The 12,295-nt window shown below is 45.6% G+C and overlaps 1 non-coding gene across 1 annotated transcript; it reads right to left on the bottom strand.

Annotated features, from left to right (window-relative positions):
- Nucleotides 1-8,769: 8,769 nt before the first annotated feature.
- On the bottom strand, nt 8,770-8,843 carry Trnas-gga (transfer RNA serine (anticodon GGA)). The gene has a single exon. It is a non-coding gene; the product is annotated as a tRNA-Ser (tRNA).
- Nucleotides 8,844-12,295: the final 3,452 nt, after the last annotated feature.

Here is a 12,295-nt window from a genome sequence, read left to right as displayed (position 1 = left end):
TTCTTTTCTCTGAAAAATTTAGGGACGTTAGTTTTTCAATAAAGTTCTCTGTATCTATATCTGTACTAGGGTTGCCCTCCCGAAAAAAAAAAAAACGGCCCTTCGACGGGGGGCGGGGGGGGGGGGGTGAGATGGGCTAACGGGAGATTTAATTAATGTTGAACAATAGACACTATGCCAAGTCTTCGAAATGCAGTGCCATTTAGTGTAACGTTGCTTTCCTTGCGCCAAATAAATCTCATGTACAAACAAAAACAGCACACTGAGCTAACCAACTAGTCTAATTACTGGCACAAAAATACCCGTGATTGGAATGGCGCTTCTCTTATTGCACAGAGTGTGCTGCACTGAAAAGGAATCGGAATACTTCGTCCATAAAACGCTCCTTTTTTTCGTCTAAATCAAACAGGCATATGCGTGTGCACAGGGGGGGGGGGGGGCAAGGGGGGGGCGCCCCCCCTAATCACCCATGAGGGAGGGCGTAAAATCAGCTCCGTACATTGACTCTTCTAGTCACATAAGAGGGGGGGGGGTGAAATCTGCCCCATACATTGACTTAGTGTGGGGGCGCTGCGATGAACCTTCCCCCCCCCCCCTGATGGAACCCTGCGCACGCCTATGCAAACAGGACAGTGGCATTATAGACACAAACGAAGTTAACCCTTTTGTTGCATGACAAAAATCTAAGCATGTAAACACCGCTTACTTTTAATTTTCTATTATAGTGCATTCAGAAAAAGCTGAGAAAAAAGTCTTGTTGAAGTCAAAAGTTTATTTCATAAGATACAGAATGTCCACTACAGTGGACAACATGAACACCAGCTTCGATTAGTGAAAGTGGCGAGTCTTTTCAGCCGTCGAGATTCCTTGCCCGAACAAATTTATGCATGAACACCAGACGTTAGACGCGGTACCACGAGAGTTGCCAGAAATGTGCACATGACAAATTGAAAAAACTTGCGAGAAGTTTGAACCCCAACCCTGGGCATCGCTGTCGGTGTCCACGGCATTATCGTCAGTGTCGCTGCTATCAACGATGTCACTCCATCTATCTTATTCTACTTCATCACCGCTGTCACCTTCACTTTCAAGGTGGTCGTCTTCACTGCCCTATGGCACGTCTTCGTCGAGCAGTGCGTTCACGTGATCCTTCGACAAAGGAAGGTACAAAAATTCGTCGATTTCAGAACCAGTCAGTGGTTTCTTTCGAGTAGCTCGCTGCGCCGGCGCGTCCATTGCGTGTGGTTGAGTTGTCTAACGCAGCGCGATGAGGAGCGAGGCCGGGGGTTGCTAGTTCGAATCCACGGTCGGGTACTTCAGATTTTTTTCTTCTGCTTTATTTTTCTTTGTGCCTTTTTTATGTATATACATACATATACATATCCGGGGCATGACGGCGACGGCGATGGCAAAAATGAGCCGACAGTGCTCATATAATTGCTATCGCAATAATAGAAACATCAGCAACCACGAATATGAATCTACAAAAAGGAAGAGCCACATGACATACAAAACCCGCACGTGAGCGGGGATGGTTCCCACCATGCATGGTGTCCACTACAGTGGACATATTGCAAAATTTGTTCTGAAAAATTATCTTCACTTCACTAAGCCACAATATTTATCGCTCGTGACTGCGAATGCTTCTTCTATCGCGTGCATACAATAACACATATCAAATCCTATTTCATCTCAGGTATAGGAAAATAAAGAAGTACGTGACTTACGCGCCGGAGCAGGAGGCTACCATTTTGAGCAAGTGTGCAGAAAAACCCGCTAAAGTCCCTCTATATAGGGACCTTAAAACCCGCGGTATCCTGGCGCCATCTAATGCGGCGAATGAAAACCCCTTTTGTCTACTGTAGCTACCCATACGCAGGTGCGCATCTACGAGGCACCGCAGCTGCTCCAAAAATTCCAGAAATTTGTCCACTGTAGTGGACAGCATGCAACAAAGGGTTAATATACCACAAAAATGTCGGATAGTCATGTATAAATACACGCGCAATAATACGCTCTATTCCGATGATCGGTATCTTGAAGGGGTCTAAAAAAGTGGTTGACTAATAGTGTAAGAGTTTTTGTGATTGAAGATAACTATTTACCGTAGTACTGACGCTTATAAAACGCCCCAGAAAATAAATAATTGCGATATTATGACAAAAAAACGACCATTGAGGGCCGGTTAGACATGTCACGTGATTAGACATGTCACGAGACTTGGCTAAACATGTCACGTGATTACCACCGTGTAGTACGTGTATAGTACGTGATTAACGTGATGCTGTGATTTTAGTCACGTGACGAGCTGCTTGGTTTTTAGTGGGGACATGTCACGTGGCTAGCTATATTACGGGATGCTGCGTGATTTCATTTCTAGTACATCGGGCCATTTTATATATCACCGGAACCGTATAACGCACGTTGCCTCGACGCTGCGGACAACATGTTATGTCATCCCGCATGCGATAACATGACTGGCTATAAGACCGAGAAGGTACACAGGGATGCCCTGACCAAGGTGGCCAAGATGAACGCAAGCGACGTGAAGCTGCACATGATCACGGCCAAACATGGACGTAAGCGACGGCCTCGTTATTGGAAACACGGGCACCTTATTACATCGAGCGTGATAAACACGGCAATCTCGTGCGACTACCTGTAGCTTGAATTTCCAACGTCCACGGTAGGCATTGTCGTTCCAGCCAGGAAGAAGCACATCACTACCGCACACCCCTCAAAAAATTTGAAATGGGTGCCCGTGATAATGCGAACCACCACAACCACGGTATATACGCCAGAAAAATATCTCCTGTAAGATGACACAGTTTCCCCTAGCTTGCGCAAGCAAACGCCATGATTATATATAAGTCTCAAAGGGCCACATACGCCCAGGTAGTCTACAGATACGATAAGCGCCAACCGCTGAAGTTGGTCTACATAGCACTTTCCATGGATAACGCAAAAGGTGACTTCAGGTTCCATGTCGCCGCGGCTCTATCGACAGTCAGTCTGTCGACGACATGACCGGACTAGTAAACATGGCCTCTATAGTCGGATACAACTTAAGAAGTCAGGAGAGGCCCCACCCAGACGACCGAAGCGCGGCAGCCGATCGCCTCCGCGACCTAAGAAATAGTCCCGCTCATGCACGCGCCGATGTAGGTGAAGGCGGAGCCACTGGCCGTCTCGCTCATGACGTCAGTCTCGAGTGCGCACCCATTGGTGCAGGCTTGTGTTCATCCGCCTTTGAGGAGGAAATGCCGCTGACTTCTAAAGTGGTATCCGACTATAAACATTGTCTTGGACCGGGCTACCACCTTCATTCGATGCCACAGCCACGACAATCACCACGGGGTCGCCGCTCTCAACGTACAGTTTGTGCACGCGCACGTGCACGACCTCGAAAAAGAGGCTCTGCTCACAGAAATGGGCGTGTTAGCACTTTCTGAAACCTGGAGCGATGAGCCCACTGTGTCGTCCACAGCAAGCGGCTTCATTGCAGGTGCGGAGGCCTGGGCACATGTAAGAACAAGGCGATGCGCAACTTCAACGTCAGGCGCGCATTCCACTTAGCCGGCCGCCAGACACAGAACACACACAGACAGGCACCGGAATCGGCGAGGTCTGCGATTGCGCAAATCAGTTACAATAACAAAGACATTTCTCTCGCCGCCATCTACCTGAGAACTCTCAAGAACCCCTCCACACATGCATACGGGTTCGTGAAACGTGCTTGCGTTCTCCATCGTAACGGACAAGTGTAGCATCGTTACGCAACTGTAAACAACTGGTTATATAACACACGTGCGACTCTTCAACATATGTGTGTGCGGATACGTCATTGAATTTGTAACGTTTCGCTCAATGCAGAAAATTACGCCACAGTCACCTTATTTTCTGTATTTTTTGTCTGTTCATTTCTATTTGTTCTTTCTGTCTCTATGTATTTCGTTGTCTTTCTCGCTATTCCTATATATCTTTGTCCTTCCTGCCCTTCTTTCTCTCTCCCTCTCTCTCTATCGCTTCATTTTTTTCTTTCTAACCATTTTTCCTCCTTTACATCTGTCTCTATCTTACTTTCTCTTTCTCTCTATTTCTCTCTTACTATTCATACTATGCTTTACTCTCCCCCTTTCTCTCCTCCTCACCCTCACTTCCTTTTCCTGCCACCTTGCTATACTACACTATACAAGTCTATGCTATGCTCTGCTAGCTTGCCTAGATAGCCGAGTATTCTACTCGGCTAGATTATGTAGTGCGTGGTTTACAATAATTACAGGAAACCTTCCCATGCATCAAAGAACAAAAAAAGTGCCTAGATAGCCGAGTGGTTAGGAAGCTCGCTTTCGGATCGTGGGTACGCCGGTTCGAACCCGCCGCCTCGTAAGAAATTTTTTTTTTCGCACTAGTGATGCGAAGACTAAGGAAAGAGCGAAGCTGGTGGCGTTCGCCTCCCATCCTCCTCACCCTCAGTTCCTTTCCCACCCCTTGTTATTCTACACTATATATGGCTGTGCTATATTTCACACTTTACTCTCTCGCTCGTTTCCCTCGTCCTTCACTTCCCTTTCCCACCCCTTGATGTACTATGCTAAGCTTTTCCCTCTCTCCTCTACCTACTCTCCACCTCACTTCCCTTTCGCACTTCCTTACTCTTACTATACGTGGCTATGCTATGCCTGCTTTCATCCTCTTCCTTTTTCTCTTTCTTTGATTCTCTCTCTTTCTCTATTTCTGTGAGCCACTCAGATGACTTCTTTTCTGAGGATACGGGCGAAGATTTCGCTGGCATCTCGGGCGTATGGGAAGAGAGAGTGAGTCATTTCTGTGGTGTTGATTGAGGGGCCCCGACGCTGAATTTCTCGGCGTGCGTCGCTGTGCTTTGTAATTGAATTGCTTTCCGAATAAAGGTTCCTGGATAGCCGCTCTTTGAAAATGGTGGAATGATGAACTACGATGTATAGCAGGTGCATGTGCTTTGGAATTGAATTGCTTTCCGAACAAAGGTTCTTGGATAGCCGAGCTCTTTGAAAATGGTGAAATGATGAACTACGATGTATATAGCAGGTGCATGCACGTGCTTTGTAATTGAATTGCTTTCCAAACAAATTTTCTTGAATAGCCGCTCTTTGAAAATGGTGGAATGATGAACGATAATGTATAGCAGGTGCATGTGCTTTGGAATTGAATTGCTTTCCGAATAAAGGTTCTGGGATAGCCGCTCTTTGAAAATGGTGGAATGATGAGCGATGATGTAGAGCAGGTGCATGTGCTTTGGAATTGAATTGCTTTCCGAATAAATGTTCTGGGATAGCCGCTCTTTGAAAATGGTGGAATGATGAGCGATGATGTATAGCAAGTGCATGTACTTTGGAATTGAATTGCTTTCCGAACAAAGGTACTTGGATAGCCACTCTTTGAAAATGGTGGAATGATGAACTACGATGTATAGCAGGTGCATGTGCTTTGGAATTGAATTGCTTTCCGAACAAAGGTTCTTGGATAGCCGCGCATTTTGAAAATGGTGAAATGATGAACTACGATGTATATAGCAGGTGCATGCACGTGCTTTGTAATTGAATTGCTTTCCAAACAAATTTTCTTGAATAGCCGCTCTTTGAAAATGGTGGAATGATGAACGATAATGTATAGCAGGTGCATGTGCTTTGGAATTGAATTGCTTTCCGAATAAAGGTTCTGGGATAGCCGCTCTTTGAAAATGGTGGAATGATGAGCGATGATGTAGAGCAGGTGCATGTGCTTTGGAATTGAATTGCTTTCCGAATAAATGTTCTGGGATAGCCGCTCTTTGAAAATGGTGGAATGATGAGCGATGATGTATAGCAAGTGCATGTACTTTGGAATTGAATTGCTTTCCGAACAAAGGTACTTGGATAGCCACTCTTTGAAAATGGTGGAATGATGAACTACGATGTATAGCAGGTGCATGTGCTTTGGAATTGAATTGCTTTCCGAACAAAGGTTCTTGGATAGCCGCGCATTTTGAAAATGGTGAAATGATGAACTACGATGTATAGCAGGTGCATGCACGTGCTTTGTAATTGAATTGCTTTCCAAACAAATTTTCCTGAATAGCCGCTCTTTGAAAATGGTGGAATGATGAACTACGATGTATAGCAGGTGCAAGTGCTTTGGAATTGTATTGCTTTTCGAACAAAGGTTCTTGGATAGCCGAGCTCTTTGAAAATGGTGAAATGATGAACTACGATGTATAGCAGGTGCATGCACGTGCTTTGTAATTGAATTGCTTTCCAAACAAATTTTCCTGAATAGCCGCTCTTTGAAAATGGTGGAATGATGAACGATAATGTATAGCAGGTGCATGCGCTTTGGAATTGAATTGCTTTCAGAATAAAGGTTCTGGGATAGCCGCTCTTTGAAAATGGTGGAATGATTAGTGATGATGTATAGCGGGTGCATGTGCTTCGGAATTGAATTGCTTTCCGAACAAAGGTACTTGGATAGCCGCTCTTTGAAAATGGTGGAATGATGAACTACGATGTATAGCAGGTGCATGTGCTTTGGAATTGAATTGCTTTCCGAACAAAGGTTCTTGGATAGCCGCGCATTTTGAAAATGGTGAAATGATGAACTACGATGTATAGCAGGTGCATGCACGTGCTTTGTAATTGAATTGCTTTCCGAACAAAGGTTCTTGGATAGCCGCTCTTTGAAAACGGTGGAATGATGAACTACGATGTATAGCAGGTGCACGTGCCTTGGAATCGAATTGCTTTCCGAACAAAGGTTCTTGGATAGCCGCTCTTTGAAAATGGTGGAATGGTGAACGATGATGTATAGCAGGTGCACATACTTTACGTAGAATATGTAGAGTTCTTGACAAGCACAGAGCAATTATGGAACATTCCAGCTAACAAGTCCGTAGGAACATTAAACGTGCAACAGTGTTTCCTTGAAGCCGCAGACCGAAATTGTTTATTAGTGGTATACCATAATACCATTCGAGCTTCAAGTGGTGAAATCTGGTCGAAGGTAAACAGTCCAGCTTCATTTTCTTGCGTATATTTGTTTTGTCATGTTTACACAAGAACACGTGCCGTGCGTCAGCATCAGAAACTGGCGCGTTGCGTCAGAATAGATGGGGGACTGCGTGCTAGCCACGCGTTTTCCAATAAATTCACGCAACTTCGTCATTCCGGAATATCCCTGCAGGAACGCCGCGCGTTGCGCCGAGAGGCCTCGGATGCGCACCAGCGTGTTGGCGAGGGGGGAGGTGTTTCATATATGAATTTGTTCGGCTGTTTTTGTTCGCAACGTTCATAATCTTCCATGTATTCGCAAGCCTTTATACTGCCTTTCTCATCAGGGCACTCTAAACTCGTTAGACGAGGTATCACCAAATTCACCCCAAGAAATTCTTTAAGCAAATCCTGTTTGCACGCCTGTAAGACTTGTTTTGTCACCCATATAAATCGCTTGATTACAGCAAGCTACCCATAGCATGTCATCATTTCAGTATAGGAAGGACTTCTAAGGACAGTCAAACGAAACATGTATAAATCTTCAGATGGCACCAGTGATCACAACATAAGTCAGCAAAACCTTTCTCTTATCCCTTACATGCATGACATAACCCACCGTCTCTAGAAGACAGCCAGCAAGGCGAACATAGGGGTGGTTTCTTCCGCACCTAATAAACTTTCGAAGCTTTGTAAGGCAAGCTATAAATCGGTCCGCTTTTCATCTGTCACGAAACATCGAAACCCTTTCGTTTCTTGTCAGAAATGTGTTGTCTACTCTTTCCCATTGTCTTGCGGAAAGAACTATATCGAACAAACCGACAGGTGCCTAAATAACAGACTTCATCGACATTTTAACAGTTCTCGAATTGTTGCAGGCGAATCAGCATTGCAGGAGTTGTGGTTGTACACATTCACTTGATAATTGTATCGTTATCGCACTAGCTACAATAAGACGACAACCCGCGAGATTATTGAGGGGGTGGAAATCGCAAGAGTGGAACACAGCATCTATTGACACAACGGGAAAATAATTTGTATTCTTAAACAAAACGCAGTGGCATGGCTCTGCACAAGTCAATGTGTAGCATTTCAAGCGCTTTAATCAATCAGCTCCTGTCCACTAGTTATTACTGGGTTCTATTTAGCGTTGTCGGCCCTGTCAGGAATCTCAGCGCCAGCGCACAACCGGTCATCATATAGTATACGTATCACCTCTATTCCATAAGAATTCCGTAGCGCATCGTCCTGTTGTCACTTTCTTTGTCCGTGTCTTTTTTTGTGCGCTACAAGTTTCGTTAATTTTTCTCTCTGAAGTGCCATAGACTCCGGTTTTGGTCAACTGTATCCATGGTATGAGAGCACCACACGTTTACATTTAGCGAGGTGTCTCACGGTCAGTAATGTGTCAAACTTTATCGCGTACTGTGTTTTTATAAACAAGAGCGGTACTTCTCAGAAATGCGAAAGATTTGATTAGTGCCACCATGTGTGGCAGGGGTGTAGCCAAATGGGGGGGGGGAGGGGGGCGGTTCAACCCCCCCCCCCCGGAAACCTTCAATTTTGCTTGCACATATATACACGCACACATACAAACGCACGCACGAACATACATAAAGTATTGCAAATCAGTTCTGCGGAATTCCGCAAGGTGGCGGAAGGGTTAAGAAAGGGAAAATAGACAGCCACCCATTTGTAGCACGAAGCCACAAGGAAATCCATACGGATTTCTCAGAAATAAAGCCTCTTAGTTGCCGACAAATTCGTCCTGGTCCGGGGATCGAACCCGGGACCAACGCCTTTCCGGGGCGGTCGCTCTACCAATTGAGCTAACCAGGAAGCTAGCAATTGGCAGCGCGAGGGCGAACCTATCGACAACTCGAAGCAACTGGACACATATTGCAAATCAGTTCTGCGGAATCCCGCAAGGTGGCGGAAGGGTTAAGAAAGGGAAAATAGACAGCCACCCATTTGTAGCACACCCATTTGTACAAATGGGTGGCTGTCTATTTTCCCTTTCATACATAAAGTATGATTGAACCCCCCCCCCGCCCCCCCCCCGAAAAATATTTCTGGCTACGCCCCTGATGTGTGGCATGCACATGATTTTTTTTGCGTCTTCTTTAATGTGAAAAACTCATAAGATTGTCCTTAATTTGCTCCTCTCTGTTACCCAGTGTTTCAAGGCCCCACTGTACGAATTCCATGCATTTGTCTTCGTTCTCATTGCTGAATTTTATTCTTTCATTATTATGGGAGGTAAACTATTATCATATTGTCATATGCTTCCGTCCTTTTTTCTTCTTTAGCAACAATAGTGCGGGTAACCTAATGAAGCAGAGGCAGCAAATCCTAGGAAAGCACAGGGGAAATTATTTGTAGTTTTTTTAACTCTGGTGGGGTGATTATGACATAAACGGCAATCAATTAAAGGGAGCAAAAAAAAAAAAAAAACTTGCCGTCGATGGGGACCGAACCCACAACCTTTGATACAGGTTAGTAGCTTCAGTCCTCACTGACAGCGAGTTGTTTTTTTTTTCACTTAAATTAATTTCCATTTATGTCATAATTCCACACTATATATAGTTGAAAAGTACAAATAATGTCCCCTATGCTTCTTTCCTTGCCTTCATTAGGTCGTGACAAAGAAACGAGCCCGTGACACAAGCCCCTTCTTTTTTTTCTTTTATAGTGCGAACAGTTTCCTCAGAATTACAGTATGCACAATGGCACCTCATCTTTCAGGTTTTCTAGGTTTAACAGTGTCTGTTTGAACGTTGTCATGCTTCGGCTTCTTAACTGGAGGGGACCCCGTCGCATATATGGGAAATTGGAACGGGATATCACGCGTGAGCCTTCATGGCCACCTGTCACTACTGCTGGTATAGTGGTTCTGAGGACGAGCCTCCATGTGAGTAATGTGGAGACAGTGATCATTGCTCATTGATAAACACTTAGTGTAGGCTTTTGAAGAACGTAATTTCACAGCACAATTTGCACACTTTATACTGTCAGGAAGCAAGAAAATATGGTAGGCCAATGTAAATAGATTTGAAACTCGATTTAACGAAGTGATGAGGACGCTCGAATTATTTTGTTAAATCGAGAATTTCGTAAAATCGAGAAAGGAATTTTATGGTCCTTCAAAATCTAAAATTGTAACGTGGCGGCACCTAAAAGCTGCCATGGCATTGTTTCTGCTGGCAACCCGTGCCTGCGCGTCTGAAAAGTCCACGAGGCAGGCCATGAGGCAGGCCCGTAGCCCCCCCCCCCCCCCCCCCCCCGAAATTTTGATGACGCATGGTGCTTTTTACCGAAAAAAATTCCTGGCTACGGCTACGGGCCTGCCACGAGGGCAACCCGAGGGCATCCCAGACATAAGGCACACCATGTCCGGGCGATGCAGGCCAGGTATATGATCACGTGGAGTTATGACCGCCTAGCGATATGCGATGACGCGGAGAGCGAATGCAGTGAGTGTGTGAGCAGGCCGGGAGAGAAAGGTGGGAGCGGATGATAAGTGCTATTCATAGCATGAACCACGAAATAACCAAAGCAACCACCGCGGCCTCTGGCACCATACGGTACGTAAGAACGATATACCGGCTGCCGAGTCCGTTGTTTCGTGCATTGGCGCAGCGTGCAGCCTCGTCAAAGCAAAGCTGTAGGGCCGTAACTAAGGCGCCTAGATGCTTTAGCGCGATAGCGTTAGCGCGCGCTCTCTCGAAGAAAAACCCGTCTCGGTCAAAATTTGAAGGAAATCAGCCGCCTGCGTCAACCTAAGGGTTGATCTTCAGGCCCCAAATAAAGTTCACCATACTATACCGCTTTTTCACTCTGCTGGACTTGTTTCAGGGAAAACATACACACACAAAAGCAAGAGCCTATAACACTGTTTGGGATTTTGCAAAGCCTAAGCCATTTGTGTTCTCTATTTCTAAAGCTCCCATTAAGTCAAGCTTTTGTTAAAGGTATCTTGGATGCAAGAAGGTTCTTGAGTGTGCTTTTATTCTTTTTTTTTCTCTTTTGTTGCCCACTTTGTGAAAACTGTAATTGATGTAGCAGCATCATCATAAAATAATGAACATAATGCTGTAGCTGTTATAATGCACTTCTTTTCTGAAAATGTTCAAGTCTTATCATTGCTCCTCACTGCTCTCACGGGCATAAAATTCCTAACTGTGCGCCTGTTTATAGATTTATGGATCTTTATGGCTTAACAATTTCATTTTTTCCACGCCCACTGCACACTTTCGAGCACTTGCAAGCTTTCTCGAGCCATTCTTCCAATGCATTTGACTTATTGCTTTGAAATTGATTGATTGATTCATCAGTATCAGTAACCTATGTGTATGCTACTGATGCTGGGCATGGTTGTTTCGCTCAGAACGCAGATTATTTCATTTCGGCATCTCCCGACCCCGACTCAGTCACCTGAACATGACTGCAAGAGGGAAACAAACAGCAAGAATGAAATTCCAGTCAGAAGAGATTCATGAAATGAGCGTGTTGGGCAGGCCCACATTTACGTTCTCCACATTTCGTGGCAGCAGCAAGAACGTCCAATGCTTTGAGGCACGAGCAAGGACATCACTCTGGAAAACCTAAAAATGTGATGCATATCGGAAAGGTTACGGTTGCGCTATATAGGTCAACGTAGTGATTGCAACATACCACAGATAAACAGTGCGTGATTTGTGCGAATATAGTTCTCTCGTTTTTAGTAGAAGGTGTTCACGATCCGCATAGGCGTGCGCAGGGTTCCTCATTAGGGGGGGGGGGCGAAGGTTCATCGCAGCGCCCCCCCCCCCACCCTGAAAAGTCCATGTATGGGGCAGATTTTGCGCCCCCCCCCCTCTTAGGTGACTAGAAGGGTCAATGTACGGGGCAGATTTTGCGCCCCCCCTCTTAGATGATTAAGGGGGGGGGGGGCCGCCCCCCTTCTGCGCACGCCTATGATGATCCGTAAATGCCAAGATATTTTACTGGGGGAGGGGGCACTCGCGACATTCAGAGGGGCAGGGAGGCTGGACTGTGTTTTGAATACGTCTGCTTTTGGGGGGCAAAGGGTGGGATCTTATGGGGGCAACTGCCCCCCCCCCCCCCGCGCCCCTGCTAATAACTCCCCTCTGCTAATGCCAGAACCCACGCCATATTTCCCCTCTGCCTGCTCTCCGGTCTTGCCTACCATACCACCGATTCGACTACTTCGTAAGAGCTTTCAACAAGGTGGTCTTCCTGGCTCGATGTAGGCCTGTGCCACCTTCAATTTGTGCCTCTTATTAAGTTTA

The sequence above is a fragment of the Rhipicephalus sanguineus genome, unplaced genomic scaffold (assembly GCF_013339695.2).
Source record: "Rhipicephalus sanguineus isolate Rsan-2018 unplaced genomic scaffold, BIME_Rsan_1.4 Seq5401, whole genome shotgun sequence".
In the NCBI taxonomy this organism is placed as follows: Eukaryota; Metazoa; Arthropoda; class Arachnida; order Ixodida; family Ixodidae; genus Rhipicephalus; species Rhipicephalus sanguineus.
The sequence above is the reverse complement of the archived record's forward strand: the minus strand, read 5'-3'. Positions and strand labels throughout refer to the sequence as shown.